Source organism: Osmia bicornis, chromosome 2 (assembly GCF_907164935.1).
Source record: "Osmia bicornis bicornis chromosome 2, iOsmBic2.1, whole genome shotgun sequence".
Lineage (NCBI taxonomy): Eukaryota > Metazoa > Arthropoda > Insecta > Hymenoptera > Megachilidae > Osmia > Osmia bicornis.
In genome coordinates, this window is record NC_060217.1 from 4,210,394 (window position 1) to 4,231,195 (window position 20,802).

The following is a 20,802-nucleotide window of genomic DNA, read 5'->3' on the forward strand; positions in this document are numbered from 1 at the left end:
TATCCTCGTCGTTTTACCGGTGTAATTATCCTCAGCATCATTTCCGGTTTACAGCGCGTTGCGATCCATCTATAGGCAGGAAGTTGAGCAGTTCACATACTAATCTCGGCGAATTAAAATTCACTACGCGCACGCAGCTTCGTTTTTAGTGGCGCAATGCGACGCATCGACTCGCGCTAACAGTTGAAGTCTAACAGTTGAACGGCGAAAAAGAGTACCAAGCGGATTTTTAATGTCCCTCAACCCGCCTACGCTTCCAGTTAAACAACTGCGTAAAAAATACTGTACGATGTAAAGATTTACAACCTTCGGTTGGTTGCCAGAGTATAATATATTAACGAGAATTTAAAGTTGTTTCTTGCAAGCGACCATTAAAATTTGAAGAATGTCCTACTACCTTCAACAACTGTCCGCAAAAGTATCCATTGCAAACACGAAAGTCCGATTAAATCGTAGCGTGTTCAAGTTGTATGGAAGGGTTGGTCGAGGTGGATGGATGGACGATTCGCGGAGGAACACGGGTGTCGGTCGCGGATTCGTCGCGAGCCGAAGCGAAGCAGGAACAACGAAGAGGTAAACAGGTTCTGGAACAGGCGAAACCGTAGATCCCCGAGATGTCATTGAGGCAAATGGTGTAACCAAGCCTCGGCCAGGATTTCACTGTAAATGTCAGGCGACGGCACGTAAAACGTCCTGGCGATTTGAAGGAAAGTCGTTCGTTCGTTCGTACGGTCGGTCGGTCGGTGCCTCTCTCGTGTCGCTCGGCAAACGCGCGAACACTCGACGACTCGTGAAATCACCGGCGACACCGGCACGTTTTCGATCTTTACGCCGATAGCCGGGCAAAACAAGTGCAACTGGACGATAAGCGGCGACCGTGCAGCCTGTATCACCGAGTGCGAAAGTTATAAATTCCTTCGTCAGCGCAGCGATCATTTCGTTCCACTCTTGGCTAGCGATGGGATGGATACGATAAATATCGATGATTCTCAAACAATTTCGTATCCAAATATTCGTTCGAGAGTTCTAGCTTCGGTTCGATCATTTTAACGCATCGAATGCAGCGGAGGTCACAAACGATCGGTAGGGCAAATCAGACATAGATACGCGAATGCGTAATTTCTAATGAACGAGGCCAGTTTGTATTTTCAACGAGCCAAGCTCACCTTGGCCCCCTTCCTAGTTACGCCAATGAGTAGAATTCTTCTATTTTATAAAAATACCAAACATCTTTGATATCAGATTGAAATTCGTAGAATACTATCAGTAATATGCATCAATGTGGTATCAGTCCCAACACTACTCTTGTGCATCTGATTCTCTTCTTATCTTCCCTTTTCTCCTTTCCCTTTTTCCATTTCTTTCTTGCGTGATCTCTTTCTCCGTCCGTCTATCTGCCCCTCCCACTTTGTCCTTCTACCAGACAGTGCGAATACCTTCGTCAGACGCTAATGCCTTGAATGAAGTACGGTTACTCCGGCTCTGGTCTTTGGTATTTTATCAGTGACATTATTATTCCAGCATCGCCGACGCTATTTCGAATTTATAGGCCGGCAAGAATGTCTAGGCGATTTCGCAATCGCCTTATTTTCGCGTTGGCTCAGGGAACTTCGAGAAACACCTATGTACAGTGCACAGCTGGAAAGTCGGTGTACGGGGACGATAAAGGGGTAATAGTATAAGAAGGAGTCCAAATGTAGACAATTTTTAAAGGGGACAAGGTGGGCCTCCCAAGTTACTGTAATGCTTTTTACAAAAATTTGTTGAAAAAACTTTGTAAATATGAATGCTTGTTATAAGCTATCCCACCATTTGATTACTGCTATTATATTCCAAGAATAGATTTAATCGCTTGATTAAGAACTCGTAACTCCTTGATCCAAGCATAATCTGCACGCGTACATCCTTTTGAGTCAGCTCGTTCCTTGAAAGGTGACCAAGGCATAAAGCAAGAGCGAGCGGAGATCGACGAACCCGGTTCGAATGCTCCAAAAAATCAGCAGTCTCCGACAGGGCAGTCAAGGATCCCGTCGGCGCGGCGCTTCCAGACGTGGCGCGAAACATTTTTCCAGACTGTAAGCCCGTGCCAGCGGTAGCAGCCCGAAGCGTTCCTTCTCCCTCATCTCGAAACGCAATGGTTTTTGCGGCCGGTCCGGTTCTTAGCCGGCACCGACCTACCGGAACGCGTGGAACTCGCCCAGCGTCCATCGAGGACCGGCTGCGAAGTGCTGGAATATCAGCGAACCATTCGGTGTGTCCGTGAGCACCGAAGAGAACTCACCACTCCACGGAGACTCGACAGGGGAATGAATCAGGGAAAGGGAGTATTCTCTATGGTGGATATGGCAGTTCGAAGGGGGAAAGGTGGATGGAGAGGAAGGCGATGTGTGAAGGGGAAAGGGTAGGCGTGGAATCGAGGGGAAACAGGCCCTTGCCAAGCTAACCCTCCTTAACTGCGTGGGTCAAATTGACCCAAAATGAAAATCTAACGCTACTACACGCCTCGAATCCTCATTTTTTTCAGACGAACCATGAATTTATCAATTTATCAAAAAAAGAAAGAATTGAACATATGACAGTGAATCTTCAGACGTATCGGAGCGAGAGTTTTCTCCTGTCCGCTTGCTTCGTGTATACGCGGCTTTATAGGAGCGTGTACGACCCCCACTGTCGAGTCTGAAAATCGAGAGGAGAGGTAAGAGAAGGACAGTGGCGGAGAGCAAGCGTAGAGCGAGCCGGGTGTCGGCGGTGGTTCGGAGTTTTCGGTGCCGTCGCCAGTGGCAGAGCCAGTTTCTCGCAGCATCGAGTCGAGCCGGCGGCGTCGAGGCGCCCCTTCAGTATGAAGCCGACGACCGTGCCAGCTGCAACCGCCTGCACCTGTCGTCTCCTCTATCGCGACAACTACGCTCGTCGTTCGCTCGGATGATCTCTCGTCGATCCTGCACTCGTTCGACATCGATACCCCATGGATACCCCGTGCTTCTCGCGGCTCCGATTTCGTTTCATCGTGAGAGACTGAGCTACACACCAGCAACCAGCTGCCCGATACTTCTGGATAAACGAGCAGAGATCGTTCAGTGGAATATACATTAGGTAGGAGGATCGGTTCGGAGCTGATTCCTCGGGAGAAAAAGATCCTCCGCGTCCTCGGCAAGGATCTCGCGAAATCCGTCTCCTCTCTCTCTCTCTCTCTCTCTCTTTCATCCCCGTTTAATCTCGTCTCTGTTTCTGTCGCTCGGTTCTTCCTGGACGCGATCGGTGATCGGCTTGTGTTCCTTCCAGTGTTTCTTATTTCCTTACCCAGGCCGGGTAAGGTTGCCGCTTCTTCTTCGTCCTTCTTCTCGGCGTCACGAACGAGGCTGCCTTCGTCGCGAACGAACGGTGATACACGCGCGTTCAAGAAAGAGAAGACTCGTGCAGGACTCCGTATAAAAGTGAAAACTTGTTTCTCCGGTGGTTGGTGGTACGGTTGCTTCGGACCTGCTTGGATATTTCGGACTACCAGCAATTCGTCCTCGGAACACGAATCGAATACTGGACTCGACGTTCGATCGGACGAACGAACGAGCAACAGCGTGCATCAGTGGCGAGGTGAGTCCTGTTTAATGATAAATTCCACCACCATGGAGGGTCAAGAGCGGTCAGGCCCTGTGGCGCATCGCAACGCGTGTATAGATTGGTTTTCGACATCTAGGACTCTCTTCGGGGTCTTTTTTACCTATCTGTCCATCGGGGAATCTTTGATTAATCTTCGAGATCTCGCGGACCAGACGTGGTGCTTCATTTTCAAGGGGAAGAATTGATGGGATAGAGAGATGGGGTTGCGTTGGGGATGGCTTGAAAAGTGAACGCGTGATAACGACGCGTACATACGCATGCTCGTGAAACGATCTCGACGGAAATTGAGATGATGAAATTGAACGCGAGTATCAACAATGCACGCGATCGTTCGATTATCCTACTCGACGCAGCTGAGCAAATAACTGGGGTAAAATGCTTGGCTCGTGGTGCTTTCAGCCTGTTGTTTCGACTTCCTTGCTATAATTTCACTTGTTTCTCGCGTTTGCCATTACCTTGCGTCGCGATTACTTTCATTCGGATATCTTGTTGATTATCTCCCCCGATAATTTAGACGAAATTAAGGACTACGCTCGATCTAGAAACAAAAAGAAAAAAAAAAAACTCGCGTGATTTCGTGTTGTGGAAGAGTCTTTCGTAACGATAATCGCGTAGTAAAAAGGAACGGAGCCCACGTCGTCGGATCGATCGTAAATAAATCATCCTAACTGCATTACGGAGCAGGGAAAATTACCGGCGTGATCTTTCATCTTCCCATTATCGTTCGAGTAGCACGGTCAGGATCACGCCGGATCCTTGGTCCGAGAAACAACTCGATTCAATTCACTCGAAGAATCACGCGACTATGATCAACGAGACCTTCGATCATTCAGAAGATCCTTTTCAACATCGTGTCAATCCTTGAGAGGATGCTGAACTTTCGGCGACTTAAAGTTATTAACTTAACTTTGGATAGTTAAAGGAATAGAAATTCCAATTAAGATAAGCTATTACTCGATGTAATCGACATTATCTTGTGCCCTTATGATATAAAGGGTATAAGGTCGGTTAAAAGGTTAGTGACCCTTTTTTTCTTTCATGGACTATGAAACTCGGAACTTTGCCGACCTCGACCTCGAGATATAACACGGTATTACCCTTCGATGAGATAGTTAAAAGAGTGGACGTAACGTAACGGAAGGTCTCGAGGCCAGAAGTGATCACGTTGCGATTAAAACTCTCAAATTTGCATCCGTAAATTTGAAAATACCGTAACAACGTACGTGATATATGAAACAAATAAATTTGAAAATTAATTAACCATACGCTTAATTGCTAGCGATTTAATACGTCTTACTACTGATATCCATTTCCACAGTAGCAATTAACGTGTTAAGTAGAGATGCAACCGTGTTCACTGAAACAATGCAACAAAGGTGCATCGCAATCTGTATGCAAAAGTCGCCGGTGGGAGATCGGAGTTGCATTTCCTCATGGAGGAACACGGTTCCATTCAAAACCTATTTACATTGTGTTCTATGCCGGCGAGCGTCATAATAGTAATTAAACGTAATCTACTCGTCGAAGCCGAGGGTTATTAAGTTCGAGCGAAGCTGACAATAATTAAACCCGACTGCATCCCTTGTCGCAGGAAAGTGGCCTAATCCACTTTTCGTCCCTTCAATTATCTGTTACCTTAGGAATCTGCTGCCTCAATGAATTGTTCCGAGAACAATTCCGTTTCTCTATGAAAGCTCCATGAAATGGAACAAAAGATAAACGAAAGGCGATTAAACTATTCAAAGTTGAAATCAACTGAAACGCCCGAGTGGTAAATACATAAATTTACAAATTGATAAGTACCAAGGAAAATCATAAGGCGAAGGGTTAAAGGTGTAAACGAAGGAAATTACCAGCGTTTAATGCAACATTTTTTATCCAATCAAAATACGTAATACTACCTTCGCGATAAGAACCTAGTAATTTGAAGGTGTAAAACAGCAATCGAATGTTAAAAGTTATGGAGAAAAACACGCGGTAACGCGTGACCAGGTGTTTAAGCGTTAATGTCTCGCTGATCGACCAGCAGGAACGTGGCCATTTTCATCTACCACCGTGAAACACCTACCACGATCTACCCTGTAATCTCGACCTAATCATCGATTGATCTAGCAGCCGGAAGAAGAATGCAAATGATAGATCTCGTTGAGCTGTGACGCAACGTTTGTACGTTTTTGCACAATCCATCGTTTCACGGTCAAAACGTGCGACTGGCCGTTTGAATGAAATTCCGTTGGCAAGATCCGTGAAAGATAAAAGGAACGATCGTTTCGAGAGAAGAATTTTATGGGAGAATGAACGTTTAAGGAGAAGAGAAATGGCGAGTGAGTCATTCGGCTCGTAACTCCTCGTGAAATTATCATATCTGCTTCGAATTGATTGTCAAACGACAAAAAGCAGCGTTAAATGGTCACGATGAAGATTGATCTATTCGTGGTAGGATCGAGGAAGTCGTAAACTTGTGTACCACCGAGACGCATATTCGAGTTCACGATTGCGGTACTTCGAGTCGTTGAATTTTCATTTGAAAAGGTCATCGTGATCTTCTTTATAGCAATTTCAATTGCTCGCAACTTATACCGATGGTTTTCACAATTTTCATACCACCGATGGAAGAAGATTAAACGAATTTTCTATCGCCTCGATCGACTGAAAATGGCTTTCTTGCGATGAAAATTTCAGTCTGAAAAACTTGGAAAAGTCGTTTGAAAATTCAACGATTTAAATGCAAAGAGCCTTTGTAAGATCATTGGTTGCTTGAAAAGGATCCCAGTTTCAAGCTGCGACCGATCGTTAACAATAGACGAAACGTCGTAAAGGATTATCAGGTACGAACGGCTATCTCTCCTGCTCGTTGGTAGCGAGGAAAATTACGGTCTACTCCAAGTGGCGAGTCGTTCGTGTACCTTTTACGCTTCGGACGAGAATCGCCGTTTAGGCGGTGTTTACATCGATTCTCAAGGCGACGAGCAAAGAGCGCGCGGTGAAGCTGCTTGTAATTCAGCCGCAAGATCGACCGAGAGTAAGTTGTCGGGGACAAAAAGCGTATGAACTCGGGCGTGAACGGGAAATCTGTCTGCGAAACCAAGTTCCGTTGCCGCAAAACGTCGCTATTGATCAAGAATCTCGAAACTTTTGATAGTTCATTTTATATTATATTTAATAATCACGCAAGAATGGCTCCGAATTACATTGAAATTAGCAGAAGAAAGTCAACGTTTGTTACGAGGGTCGCTGTACCGCCTAGACAAAGTGTAAGGGTTGAAAGAGAAAGGCAGACAGGAAGATCGTCGACGTTGGTGAACAATAAACGCAAAGCAACACGGCAAAATCGGCCGCAATTAATTCAATTACACAGTGAAAGGAAGTTCAATGTCTACTAACAAGACGCTTCGCGGACGACATCGTGACTGCAGAGTAATCGTGTGCACGCTTGTTCGTTTCTCTTTCTTTAGAGGAGCTCACCATTTCCATGCGGCTCGTTTATGAATAGTTAGGCACGCGATACATGTATATATCTGGCAGGAAAACGCGAGTTCCTTGAAAAACTCTAGTTTCCACGTTTGACCTGAATTCGTAAAACACGGTAATGCGATATACTTTCAACGTCGGTTAGATACCATCAAAGAAACGAGCGTGATTTGAAAGTAACCGCTGAAAATGGGATTTTAACCCTTTGATTGTTCCCATAGAAATTGAATTTCATGAAAAAAGAGGTACTCACCGTTGCTCGACCTCTGCGAACGACGACGTCCTTGCAGGCAATTCGTGTCGCCTATTCACTCTCAGGCTTCGTTTCCTGTCGCCATTGATTCGCACCCGTGCATCCGTTATCTGCAATCGCAACGGAGTTCACACGTAAGTAAACGCACTTCGCTTTAGTCGACAAATGAAGAATAATCGTCGCGGGATGAATTTCCAATTGACACAGACACGTGTCATACTCGTTGAAACACGGATAATTAATAAACGACGGGATAATCGAATGATTTCGTCGATCGGCAAGATAAGTTATTTTCTCCAACGATCCAATCGAACGATGAGCTAAGGGGTCATTAATAATAGCGCAGCTCTTGTAAAAACGCATTCCCTGTGTTGCTTTTCCAGCCCGAGGGGGCAGCTGTCGTTGCAATTACTTCTAATCGGTTTAGAAAATCCGCGTGCCGAAACATCGACGTCCAATTAAGGAATGTCCTCTACGATCGTAATCGATCGGCCAGTTCCATCGTCCTCCTTACACCTGGACACGATTTGGCCCTTGATTTCACCGCTCACTCGACGCGATCTTTCCTGACATGAATCGTCTTTCTTAGGAAGTTGCTACCTTAACCAGTTGCCCTGGAATTACGTATGTACCATCCACTTCATCACTCGTTTCCGATGGAACTGGAAATTATACTCACGGTGCAGTATCCTGGATTGAAATGAGATCTGAGAAAATGCTGTGCAGTATTTTCATGCAGAAATTCTAAGGTCATGGTTCAACACACGATAACGAATGTCTGCAGCAACCATAAACGTCAATAACGATTAGAAGATTAATAAATTAATATTACTCTATGAGAGGTAAAAAATCGTGGATTGTAAGCAACAAGTTTTCGCTAATTGCGTATTGAACGCTTAAAGATATTTGACGTTAATTGCTGCAGTAATTTGTATTTCGATGGAAAAAGAAACGATCGCGATGAGAAATTGCGACGAACGTATCCGCTGTTCATTAGAAAATATCCACGTTATTATCATGTGCTATCCTTTCACTTACAAACGTGTGTTTTAAATTGCATTAACTTCAATTTTGCAAAACCGAACGCGGTTTCATTTATGTCAGCCTATAGAACGGAAGAGAACGTTTATCCACGTGATAAACGCTTGATCTATTGGAAAACTAATGAGACAGACTATTTTATTAATCCAAATTGACAGTGGTGAGATATAAATGTCTATTTGATTGTAATTAATCATTTTCTCGTTAGATTTTAAACAAAATTATTTCTATATATTTTATAACAAAATTTTGCCGATAAAATAATCAATTCAGGCCACTACCTTTGTGATTGACCACGTAGTTACCTTCGAGCTAATATCGTGTATCGCCCACGCGATATTTGAACAGGTTAATAAGCAACAGTTTCTGGACTTTTTGCCCTGGCAAACTGCGCGATTTCTACTTCAGCATAATTTCCAAGTCGTTGCACTATTCGTGTACGGAAAGTGGATGGCAATTAGTCTTTAGTCGCAGCACCGATAACCATGGTGTCTCGAGATTGACCGAGGAGCGCATTTATCAATTAGAAAACGTGGAAGAAAAGAAGCTAGGATCGTTTGGAAACGCAAACTTTTCAAAACTAGACCGCTGTCAAATCTTGCCCGAGGCATAAATAATCGACACCGAGGAATATATCCGTCTCGGCCACTGTACGCATCACTCATTGCAGCGGATGTAATCGCTCACGGTGCTGAAGAATTCAACATCGTGCTCTACGGAGCAACAAAACTGTACTCAAGTGTAAACACCATTAACAAAATAAAAAATTTACATATCCAATTGGTAGAATATCTTTTTGTTTTTCTCTACCCTCAGTTTTCTGCGTTGTAGTCAGTTATCTCATTCGCTACATCATCATCAGTCAACTGTCACCTTTATTTTTTTAGAAGAACAAAAACCGAGAACTCAAGTATCTTTACTTTACTTATATTTTTTAAACCTCCCAATGTTCTACGAATTTAAAGAAACAAATTTTAACGATCAAGCTTCGAATATCACGCAACGAACGTCGTGACGAAAAGGTTAACGTATGCTTGCGTTTCAACGCGTGTAATTACGAGTATCGATCACGTTGCAAAATAAAAAAAATAAGCAGGTGCTCGGTGTATCGTTAATAAGACGCAAGTTGAAGGTAGGAAAAGCTTGACGCACCTATCAGGGAGTCTGTAGTCGAGGTAATTAGCGAGCTCTGGTCGATTAATAAAGAAACATACGATCGAGATTGGAGCTTCCGTCCCAGGGGAGTTAGTTTTCCAAGCAGTATCTCGGCGAGGCTCGCGCGAACGCAATTATTTCTAATCACTTTAGAAAAGCCATGCTATGTCGCTGGTTGTCCTCGAGCGGAGTCGCTTAGAGTGTGACTAAGCCGTCCTTCTGGTTCTGGATACGCTGGTTTCTCGTTCGTTCAGGTTTCTTCGACGCGTTTGCCTTAGCCATATCTGGCCAATAATGTCTGCCAGCGGTTATGTATAGAAGGAAGACACCGGTGTAGCGAAAGAATCGTCGATCGTACCTCTTCCTGCAGCCGGTCTTGTTTTTCCCGCGGAATCGAGCGTAGGAGAAATTACCGGCTCGCCATTTCGAAAAGCCGACCGACGATCGTTCTCCCATTAGCCTCGTTATGATCGAGAATAGGTCGAGGAACTCTCTCCCTCTTCTCTTTCTTTCTATCTCTCGCACATTGTCGTCGACCATCCCGTTTCTACTTGGAAAAGTTTTATCGACGAATCCGCGTCGACTGTAATTCGATAAAATATTCTTACGAACAACTTCCACAAACTATTCCATCATCGAAGAATCCTCAGGGTTCAAGCGGCAAATTATATCAGCCGACAACGACGTCCAGCGTCGAGATAGTTTTCTACTTGCTCGACGAGTTCATTGAGCGCAACGCTTTGAAATTCAATTGTTTCAAAAGCGATGCAAAAGTTCCGTCTATCGGCGGCCATTGTCGAGAGATTCCTCGAGCTTCAAGGGTGTAAAGTTTCCTGGTGAAGAAAACTTTGTCTCCCGCGATAAGAATGGACGATCTCATTCGACGAGAATACTTTGTTAAGAAGTTTTCTGGTTGATCGTGTGTTTCTTGCTCTTCAACCCTCTTGCGAATAAATGTTAAACGTTCTGTAATGTTGAATGATTCATCGATACGAGTTTCACGTATCGTGCGTTTATCGAGGCACGAATCGACTCGTTATTTATCATCGATACCGTACGAGAGTCTACACCTTCGGCTAGAAGCAATAACGAATTTTTGCCAACTCGTCTGGCAACTCGATCGTTCGTTTGTCCGCGCGAATACGCGTGAAAATTAACCGGGGAAAAATCTTACGACTACGTGATTCGATGGATTTGAAAGTTTCAATTAAAAGCGCCCTCGATATCGGTCAGGAGGAACGTTTCTCAGGTTTCACTGGGTTCGATCACGTATTTCATTAGAATTTACCAAGTCCAAAGCAGGATGCTCGTTACCCGGCGAATCGTAGCAAGTGAAACGAGCCTACCGCTGTTCGAGATCCGCCTACGAACACCGTTTTGTGATATGATACGACTTATTCGTCGGCCACTTTTCGTTTTGCCGCGCTCTAGGATTTCGCGTGATCGTATCTACGCTGGCTCAAACGATCGAACGATGTTAAGTATCTTTAAGAGAGCCTAAACACTCGACGTTTCTACTTTCTCACAATTTCATTTGCTTTTGTTCTCCAATGAAAACTGATTTTATGGAGAAATTCCTTTTGGAATGATCCTTGCCAAGGACCAAGAGCTTCGAGGCGTGACAATCCTCCAGATGCATTCCAAGGATTTAAAAAAGAAAACAAAAAGTAGATATGGCGTGGCAGTACCTTTAGACGTCGGTTGCCAGTTTTACGATTCTCAATGAATGAAAAGGAAACCGATGATTTATATAATTCGCAAGCCACGCGTTTTCGTCGATCGCTCGATCCACGATAAACGTGCGTTGATCTTCGTCGAAAGGTGAACCGTAAATTTGCCAACGCGATTTCCCGATTGTCGTGTTCCCTGTATCCGGTTATTTATACGTAATGCCAATAGATTTACCGGCAGCTTCGCGCCAGAAGTCGAGACACGCGACACTTGACGAGCTGGTACGCGTTAAAGCGTAAACCTATCAACGCGACACTGAACGACGTTGATCGCGAAAAGTACCCTGCTGGATTTTCTAACCGTGCAAGGTTATAAATGGTTCCTGACTTTCTACGAGAATCGTTCTTAAGAAGCAACACAAATCATGCCCGCTCCGTTCCTCGCTCGATAGCTTTGCTGCCGATCTCCGCCAGATTTACGTCCACCATTTTTCCGATTCACTTGCAAATCTTTCGATCTTGAACTGAAATCATGAATCGCCTCGTATTTTCTGGATAACACGAAGTAGAAATCGTTGAACCCGTTGCTGAATCGTTCTCTATCGACGATTTATTAACTCAAACGGTGGATTCGATGGGACATTCGCCTTCGAACTTCTTGATATTTGAATAACAGTAATAAGAAAGATCGAAACATTTTATCCTTAATATACAAATATAAAATCGCGAATACATTAATAATTGATATGTTAATTAGAATAGTCGACGTCCTGAAAGCAACAGTAAATGATATAGAATTCTTATAAATGAAAGCCACTTTTATGGAACATGATGGTTCGTTTACATTTATATTTATTACCACTAAAAGTTAATTGGAAACGAGTCTCATCGTAATTAGTACGATTTAAAGTTTCATCGATCTGGTGAAAGGTTCGATAAACACATTCCATTCTTTTTGTCGACGTTATTTAATTTTTTGTTTGTTTAACTACATCCTATGCTTTCACTGACTTCTAATTTAGTACTTCTGGCCAATAACATAATTCCATTAGCAATTTGCTGAAAAGGATAACATTGAAATCGGTTTCCATAAATTGTGACTTTTCCTAGAAATCGATCTCATTAGGGATTTAGTTTTCTATTCGCGGTGGACTTTCATTTAATGGCTCCATCAGAGGAAAATAAAATTTCATTGGCTCATCTTGACATTTCATACATCAAAATTATTCTTTGATAACTGATTAATGCGCGTAATCACGCTGTTTCTAGTTTGAAAATCCGGTTTCTAGATGAAAAGAGCAACAGCGTTCTAAGCGTAACAAGTGATTTGTTTCGACGTAAACGCGTCAACACCCACGACCGTGGTGGCTCTCGAATTGCATGCTTTCTCCTTAGCAAAATAGAATTCGAGATCCGAATAGAATTTTTTCCGAGCTCCTTAAACATTAGCTTCATCAGAACAATCGCTTAAAATTCCCAAGAGAATCTTAGGATGCACTGAGGTACGATATGAAATTGAAAAGTATAATTAACTATTAAACTACGAAAGTGAAAATCCAGAAGATCTCCTTATAAAGCACTAATGGGTATTTAAGTTTTCTAATTTACCATTATTTTAATAATCTCTCATTATCCAGAATGATTTTGCCAATAAAACAAGACACGCTAACCAGCCACGAAACCCTTCCCTTCGCGGCGCAGCCGTTTCAGTAAACGTCGCTGAGAGGCATTATTAGATAAGCATCGTTTAATCAACTTGTGACTGGAGGGCTCGATAAAAGTAGAGCAATAGTATATCGTGAAGCAGAGTTATTCCCAGAACGTAGTTCTTTTTCACCAATGACGTCAAAAGCGTCGCATTGCGGCTTTTCTAGTACTTGACACGGTTGCGTATTGGAACTAGTTTTTCTATCAGAAATACATATGTACAGCTATCCGCGTGGTTCTCGTCCGCGGAGTGGAGTGCATTCGTAAAGACTAGGGTGCTCGAAGGTAGAACTGCACCGAGATACGCAACGCGTTAATATGACTTGCAGACAAAATTGATGGTGCTCGAATGTATATTAAGGGTTTGTTTCGGACATAATGCGGTAGTAAGAGAGAAAAAAATTAGAGCGTGGATAATTAGTAATGAACGAACTGATCATTACGCGGTCACGATTCGAAACGGACGGAAATTGGGCAATTGCATCGAAAAACGCGCAACTCTCTCTGTGAAGCGTCCAAAATAATCACGTAATAACGCAGATACGCGCTTAACGCGCGTTGTTTTAAAGGATTACGTAACCACAGTTTCCCTAAATTGCTCGATAACCTGAAAGCACGGGTTTATCGTTACGTTTCCTGCCCGACTACACGGAGAAATCTCTTTTTTTTTTACGTAATATTTATGGGATTACATAAAGCATAAAATGAAGCGTTTCTTTCGAGGGTGGTTGAGTGGTTAGCAGAAGACATCGAAATATGAGATCAATTATTCAGCAAGTATTGACGATCGATCATGGAGTAGCCTGAACAGCGAAAGGGTTAAACGCGTCTCGATCGACTTTCTCGCGGTGCACTGGAACCGGTCAACAAAGAACACCAGTCATTGACTACCGGTAATCCTTGACGATCCCTTCTCGTCCTGGGCATCGGATAGGCTCCATAAGGTAATTCACGCGGCTCGCTTGCACGCGACACAGGATATCCTTGAAGCCTGCTAACGGTCCTACCGTGACCGCCCTGCGTCCCTCGCCGTACCATGGGAACCATCGTTGAGTTTTCCCATAGGTGAACGCGCGCACCGCTCGTGTACACACGAATAGATAATAGCATGGCGAGCTTGTCAACGGCACGCTCGTGCACGTGGTACACCTGAGAGGGACGATTCGAGGTAACGGTCGACATAGTGCTGTTACGACCCTGCCTCGACGCCAGGATAAAATGCGCAAGATCACCCGTAATTGAGACTAAACTTGACATCGATACCTTTTGACAGACAATTATACCTCGATGGAAGTAAATAAATCCCTTGTTCTTCAAAATATTATGTCAAAGGGTTAATACATTTATCTAAGCTGTATCGTTGATTAGAAAGCGAGCTCTGTCGTAAAGTGCGTTCCTACGGACATCGGTTTCTTCCCTTACAATTTACAGACTATCCATTATCATTAAACTGCAACAAGATAGCGATCCTACTGGCAGCCATTAGAGATGTAGATGTTATCGGTGAATTTATAAAAGAGCTCGTTAGATTTACAAACAATCGCGTCTAAAATAATAAATGACCGAGGTGAAACGAAGGGTTCTAAAGCAGTCAAGGCCGGTGTTTCCATTAATATCATGCTGCTTCCGGATGCAAGATGCGACCATGTGGAAAATGCTAGCACTTCGATACACGGTAGATCACGGTTACGGTATATTTATAGAGGAAAGCGACCGAATGCTCTCCCAACTTATGGCGTATCGTTTATTTTCCTACCTAATCCTGTGCCAGCCCGATGGAAGCAAGGAACGCGTCGATGTTTGCTTTCCCATCGAGTAAACAGGGGGAGCGATCATGTTAACCTTCTGAATGATTCAATTAGAAATTCCTCCTTGAAGAAAAAGACGTTTGCGCGAAACGATTTAACGCGCGATAGCAAATCAACTGTCATTCAACATTGCCAAGTATAATAAATCATGTAGCAGTAAGACTTAATAGTATGACAAGTAGTAATATGGATTATTGCAAAATCGTTGAATTGCGTAACGCGTTAGCTCAGCACAATTTAAACGAATCGATTTAAAAAAGAGTATCGTAAAGTTTCGAAGAGAAAATCCCTGGATGAAGGCAGCTGAACGTAGCTCGATCCCGTATGAAAACGAGCGAGGCTCCCTTTAAACCCTGAAGAGCTTATAGCAGGGAATCAAATGCAGATGCAGGCCTGCAGACCAACACGATTCGTGCCGTTACTCTCATTTTTCAACCTACACGCGTGCCGTTGTTACCATACTCTTTTCGTTCCGTTGCCTTTTTCGCAGGGAAGGCGTTGCATCTCTCCAAAACACCACCGCCGTTTAAACTGGAATTTCTCATCTTTTCGTTAGCGTCTTTTGATAACGATGAAAAGAGATTCCACGTTGCGGTAACTAGGAATTTTTGAATGCTGTAAACGCTAACTTAGAGGCACAGTTTACGTTCGCGTAAAAAGACATTTAGAATTAGTTGCAAATTAAAATTTTTAAGAAACAATCCTTGATGATATTCAAGATTTTGCATAAAACTCGAGAAATAAAGTAAGAAAATCATTTCCACGAAAAAAAAAAAAACTGAGAAAGAGATAGTAATTATCACGGCAGGTCAAGCTAAATGCAAGATCGAAATCGTCATACTCGTCTTCCTTTCGACTCGCATCCTATCGTGCAATTAAGTAATTACATCGCGTATCCCCTCGTGAGAACCAGCTACTCTTCTATCAAAAACTCATTACGATTCTCGATACAGATACCGAGACAAAGTAACTTCTCTACGCGTATGCCTTATTATTTCCTGCACAGTCATCGATTTCACGAAATCGCGTGTAATTTACAAAACAACCTGTTCATTAGGAACGCGATTTCCAGCTAGCCGTTTCTCTTCTCGATGCGACAATGTTCATCCGTGACGGTGACATTCATACGTGCGAATCAATTGTTCTTCTCCTTCGTAAAATTGTCGATGATGAAGTTCAACGACCTCTGTTCGTGTCGTATTTTAATTATCAATGTAAACGAGTATGTAAAACATCCAAGATGGTGTCAGTCCGTGATCGATGTAAAATTCCATTGGGCAGAGAATGGAATTGCTACCGCAGCATGCATTCTGCTGTCCGGTTGCACCGGCTGACGTGCCAATTTCGATGATCGAGGATGATCGAAAGCGGATCCGTTTCAGAGGCCGGGCCATGGCCCCGAATTCGGTGGAATCCAGTTCAGGACTGGTTTCGAACGAAATCTGTTGGCTTCGCTGGATCGTGGCATCGGTCCACGTACGCGAATCTCGGTCGCATGCAAATTGCATTTCATAACTTGTTACCTGTGCTGCGTTCACGATGAGTTTATCGGCCCAATCTCCGCTTCCAACTCGTCTTCTTCCTCTTGCATTTTTCCACTTAACTCTTTGAAAATTGTACACGATTATAGAGGTGTTTTTTTTTTTTTTTTTTTTTTTTTCAAGAAGAAGCATCGCTGCAGTGACTTAAGTTACTATAATTTACATGGTACGAGGGTCAGAGCGATCGTGCGCTTCCTTTGAGAGATTAGATTAAAATACGAATTCAAACTTTCAGCTTTTAGTCATTTTTCTTTTGAATAGGCACTAAATCGACGTTCACAGACGCTAATGATCCAAATCTAATCCCAGCACCGTCACGATTAAGGGTCGAACAACAAGGGGAAAGATATTTGAATGATAATGTACTGGAAAGACGTTCGACTGCATCCGGTTCCCTCAATTATTGCCGCGGCTGACCCGCATACCATTAATTAGGTCGGTGGATCGTGCAAGATCAAAGATCTGCTCCAAGTGTTTCATCGTGAATCTATAGGTAGTGCTTCTTGTTCCCTCCTTGCTCCTTATCTCGCGAAACACCTACTCTCACGACTGTCCTAGAGTTCACCTTTGCCCTGGCTCGTCTGGTCGCGAACGAGACCGTTGAAAATCGATTAATCGATGAATCGAATTTTCACGGTACAACACCATATCTCAGGAAGAAATAACGAATAAACGGTAGAATAGTCGGACATTGAGAGAACGTGATGAGAAATCTTTGTTAACACCGAATCGTTTAAAACGAATGGAAAGATACTAATATCTCTAGAATCCTGATTCTTCGAAATGGTTTCCAGGAATTTTTTCAGACTCCCTAGCTTATCCCAAAATCGAAAGCGAATGATGATCTCCTCCCTCGATCTTCACCCTTACCCAAAGGAAGTCTACGTTGCATATAACCTCGATTCTCACGACTAGGTCAGCCTACCTGGATGGATTCGTGCGTGGAAGTTAGGATAGGTTCGAAATTCCAGGTAGTAGGAGGCCGTTTTACGAAAAGGATCCTGGAATATCTATTTAAGGGACTAGACGTCGAGGCGGTCCCTTTGCGACTACGTAAGATTTGTTGCCATCCTTCTGATCATCTCGAAAGAGTTTCGTTTTCCGTTGGCCTTGGATTTCTGGCCTCGGGAACATACCATTGGAAGATGCTTCCTTCCAGCTGGACCCGTTGAATAATGGACCGGACAGCTGGTTGCCATTTGCTGCAGGATATGGCTTGGTCGTGACTTAACACTCGCACAGAAATCACTTTTCTTTCATTCATTTTCTTCCTTCATTTTTAACGACACTACGGTTTCTAGGATTCCTTGTACGCTTCGTGACTTGATCATATTTCATTGATACTCTTAAGCCACGGATCCCAAGTTAATGAATAAGACTGATTTATTCATGCGATATCTCACTATCTTGGGAACCCTAAGGGATGCCATCGAGAATCTAACTATGAATTCTCCCTTTCGCCAATATGGAAATGTTGGTACCGTACGAACGCATACCGTTTCAGAAGCGTCAAATGTGGAATCAGGCGAAGCGAGTAGAGTACCCCCCTGCCCTATACCGTCACGCTAACCAACTTCTGATCTCTGAACAGTACACGATCTTATGGAAACAAGTCCACGGAGTCGATGCGGTTTCGAGCGGTGAGAATCTAGCCAAGAAGAGAAGAGAAGAGAAGAGAAGAAAGGAGGGAAGAGTCGAGATCTTAGGTTATGTGAGGTTGGGTTAGCATAGGGCGCGACCACCACGCTCTCATGCCACCCAAGTCTCTCCGCTCTGTCGGGTCGCACCGGGTAGAACCTGAATCTCGAAGGTTCTCAACCTGCTCTCTCTCGCTCTCTTCATTTCTTTCTTTCATTCCTTCTCTCTCTCTCCTCGTCAACGACCTGATCTCACGCGGGAGGCTCGCTAACACGAATTTCTTCTTCGTTATGAACCGAAGCGACCACGGCCGCGGCCGGACGAACGGTGAATGGAAAGCAAGTTTCGGCTACCATTTCGTTCGGTTACAAGAAGAACGCTCGCCACGATTGATGGGAAGAACACTGCTCCGACTTGTGTGAACTTACTTTCTGCTTTTCATCCTGTATATTCACCTTTGCTCCATCTCGACGTGGCTAGTTTATTCAGCAATTTTGTGTTCTTAATTCTCGTTTTCAAAATAAATATTAAAGTTTCAAATTGGTATCGGTATTCTTTTGGTACTATCTTATCACCTCGAGTGATTAACGTTCTTTATAATCTACCCATATAAATTACATCGTTATCTCTGTGCTTTAAATTCAAACTTTTTTCATGAATATCTTAAAAAAAGTTCCTAAATTCATGACTAAAATGGTCAACTTTTTCGTGGCTTTCGAGAGCACCCGAATATCCTTGATTTCCAGCAACCAGAGCTATTAAGATACAAAGTGAAGCTATTAAGGCGCGTCTCGTGGACCAAAAGCGACACAGTTTTTTTGTAATGACCCATCATTTTTATGGGACATCGATGCTGTTAAGTAGAAAGGCGTCTGACTTTGTTTCACCGGTGCTCTCGGTGCCTCGCGTCACCGCCACACCTCGGCTTGCTCGTGCCACGACCAGAAAGAAACACTGGCAGCAAAAAAAAAGGCAGGATAATTAACGACGGCCGAGCAATTCCTTGCCAAAAATGGGCGCATGTGGTGTAACGCGTTCGCGGTTACATAAAACGTCGTCGTCCCATAAAAGGAGTGTGTCAATTTGAATGTGAAACATCCGCCAGAGAGGAGCACATCTTGAAATACGACATTATTACAATTGTAAATAAATATAACTAGGTTGCAAGTGAATAAACGAGTCAATAAAGAAGCAAAAGTACTTTGCTCAGATCCAAGATATAAATAAACGTACTGTTGATCGCTCCAAGACATCTTAATGTCCAATCGGCCTACATAATTGACGAACGAAGCTTAACAACGACTAGCTTTAACTGGATAGTGTGATTAATGGGACTTGCTAATTTTTCATGACCATTCAATTTCGTTCGTTGTCACGTCCATATTCGGTTCGAACATTGCATCAATCAGGACACGGAACGTTGTAAATGTTTCTGATTGGTCTTTCAATCCAGCGACGTCTCGTTAGGGATGAAATTTCGTGTTTCATTAAAGTACCAAACGAAGACTGCCACTTAAACGCATTGGCACCTTCGTTTCGAACCTTTTGATTGGATATCAAGGAATCGGTGTTGCATTTATTACAACGATTCATCCGCGGAATTCAATTAAAACCTATACAACTCTCTTCCTACGTTCGAAAAAAGTAGGTTGATTGCGTGTAATGATGGAGGAAGCTGGATAACTATTTCGGATACTATGAGTCACAGAAATGATTTGTTAACAATTTGACTGCCACGTCGGTTTATGGATGATGTGTGAATTATCACAGGATCTCTGTCATCCTCTTATGGACGTGGGTGTTATTTGTACGATTACGAACGATTCGATTAAGCAACTGAATTTTTAAAAATTATCATAGGATAATTATATCAGTAAGATCGAGAATATGTTAAGTTTTTATCCGATTAGAAATACCCGTTTCTCGTTGCATATTAAAAAGTATCTTACATAATTACATCAATTTTTTAACCGCATTACACAGAAGCTTCCTGTATTCTCTTCAAACTACCTTCCATTACACACCCATTTAGTTATGCTCTGATAGACACCTCGAAAACTAGCCTCGTCATCTAACTACCGTAACCGCAAGCACTGTAACCCAGTGGACGAATGCGTATGTAGAAGAGCAGGTCATTCAGAATCAATTCAGCGGGATGTCCAGCTGTCGGGAAACGTTATTCGACGGAATTTCGCGACACCGTTAAAACTGTAACAACGGTCGGTTCGATTCGATCTTACGATCGAACGATTCCTAGCAGAAGGTTCGGCTTCTGCTCTGATCGGTACTTTCCTTCCTGCATTTAGGCACGCGTCGTCCGGCAGCTGGATGCACGGCAACCATTGCACGGTCGCGTGTCCACCAGGACGGATAGAAAGTACGTCCCAGCGCGGAAACGAACCTCGAAGTCTACCTGCCACACCGTCGTCGAGAACAATGCGATCAGCCTCGAACAATATGGGCCGACGTTCAGGGAAATCTTTGACCGTCGCCGCCGTTACCTTTCCGTGGCTCCCCGACCGAGAAATTTCAACGTTCATCCTCCGCATTGACCGGATAACAATGGTGGAATGAACGATGAATGAAACGCGCAAGAATGCTGTAGTAATAGGATTATTCTGTGTCGTTTGGCGCTATAGCGATCACCGGCTGAAATCTAGGATCCGATTGTGAGAAGATTAGGCTTGGATTCTGGAGAATGAAATGGAAGAATGGTGTTAATCGTTGAACGTACCTGATTATCGAATAGTTTGGGAGAAGAAAATTTTCCAGGAAACGAAGAAGACCACGAAGCTTCTACATTTTCTTATGAACTCTAAACTTTCACGAATTCTGTTCGTAACCATCGGCTTCCTGCTTTCTCGATAACGATCCCGATCTTCGGGATAAACACAGTATTG

The 20,802-nt window shown here is 43.5% G+C and overlaps 1 protein-coding gene across 2 annotated transcripts in view; it reads left to right on the top strand.

Moving 5' to 3' along the window:
* Positions 1-2,782: 2,782 nt before the first annotated feature.
* Positions 2,783-20,802, top strand: part of LOC114878883 (storkhead-box protein 2) — a 77,238-nt gene continuing 59,218 nt past the window's right edge. Inside the window, exons 1-2 of one of the 2 annotated variants that reach the window (XM_029193155.2) lie at positions 2,783-3,093; positions 3,283-3,591. The gene's annotated coding sequence lies outside the window, so the exon portion shown is untranslated. Of the gene's footprint in view, positions 3,592-20,802 lie in introns of both variants that reach the window. The other variant, XM_029193164.2, reaches the window with a different exon arrangement.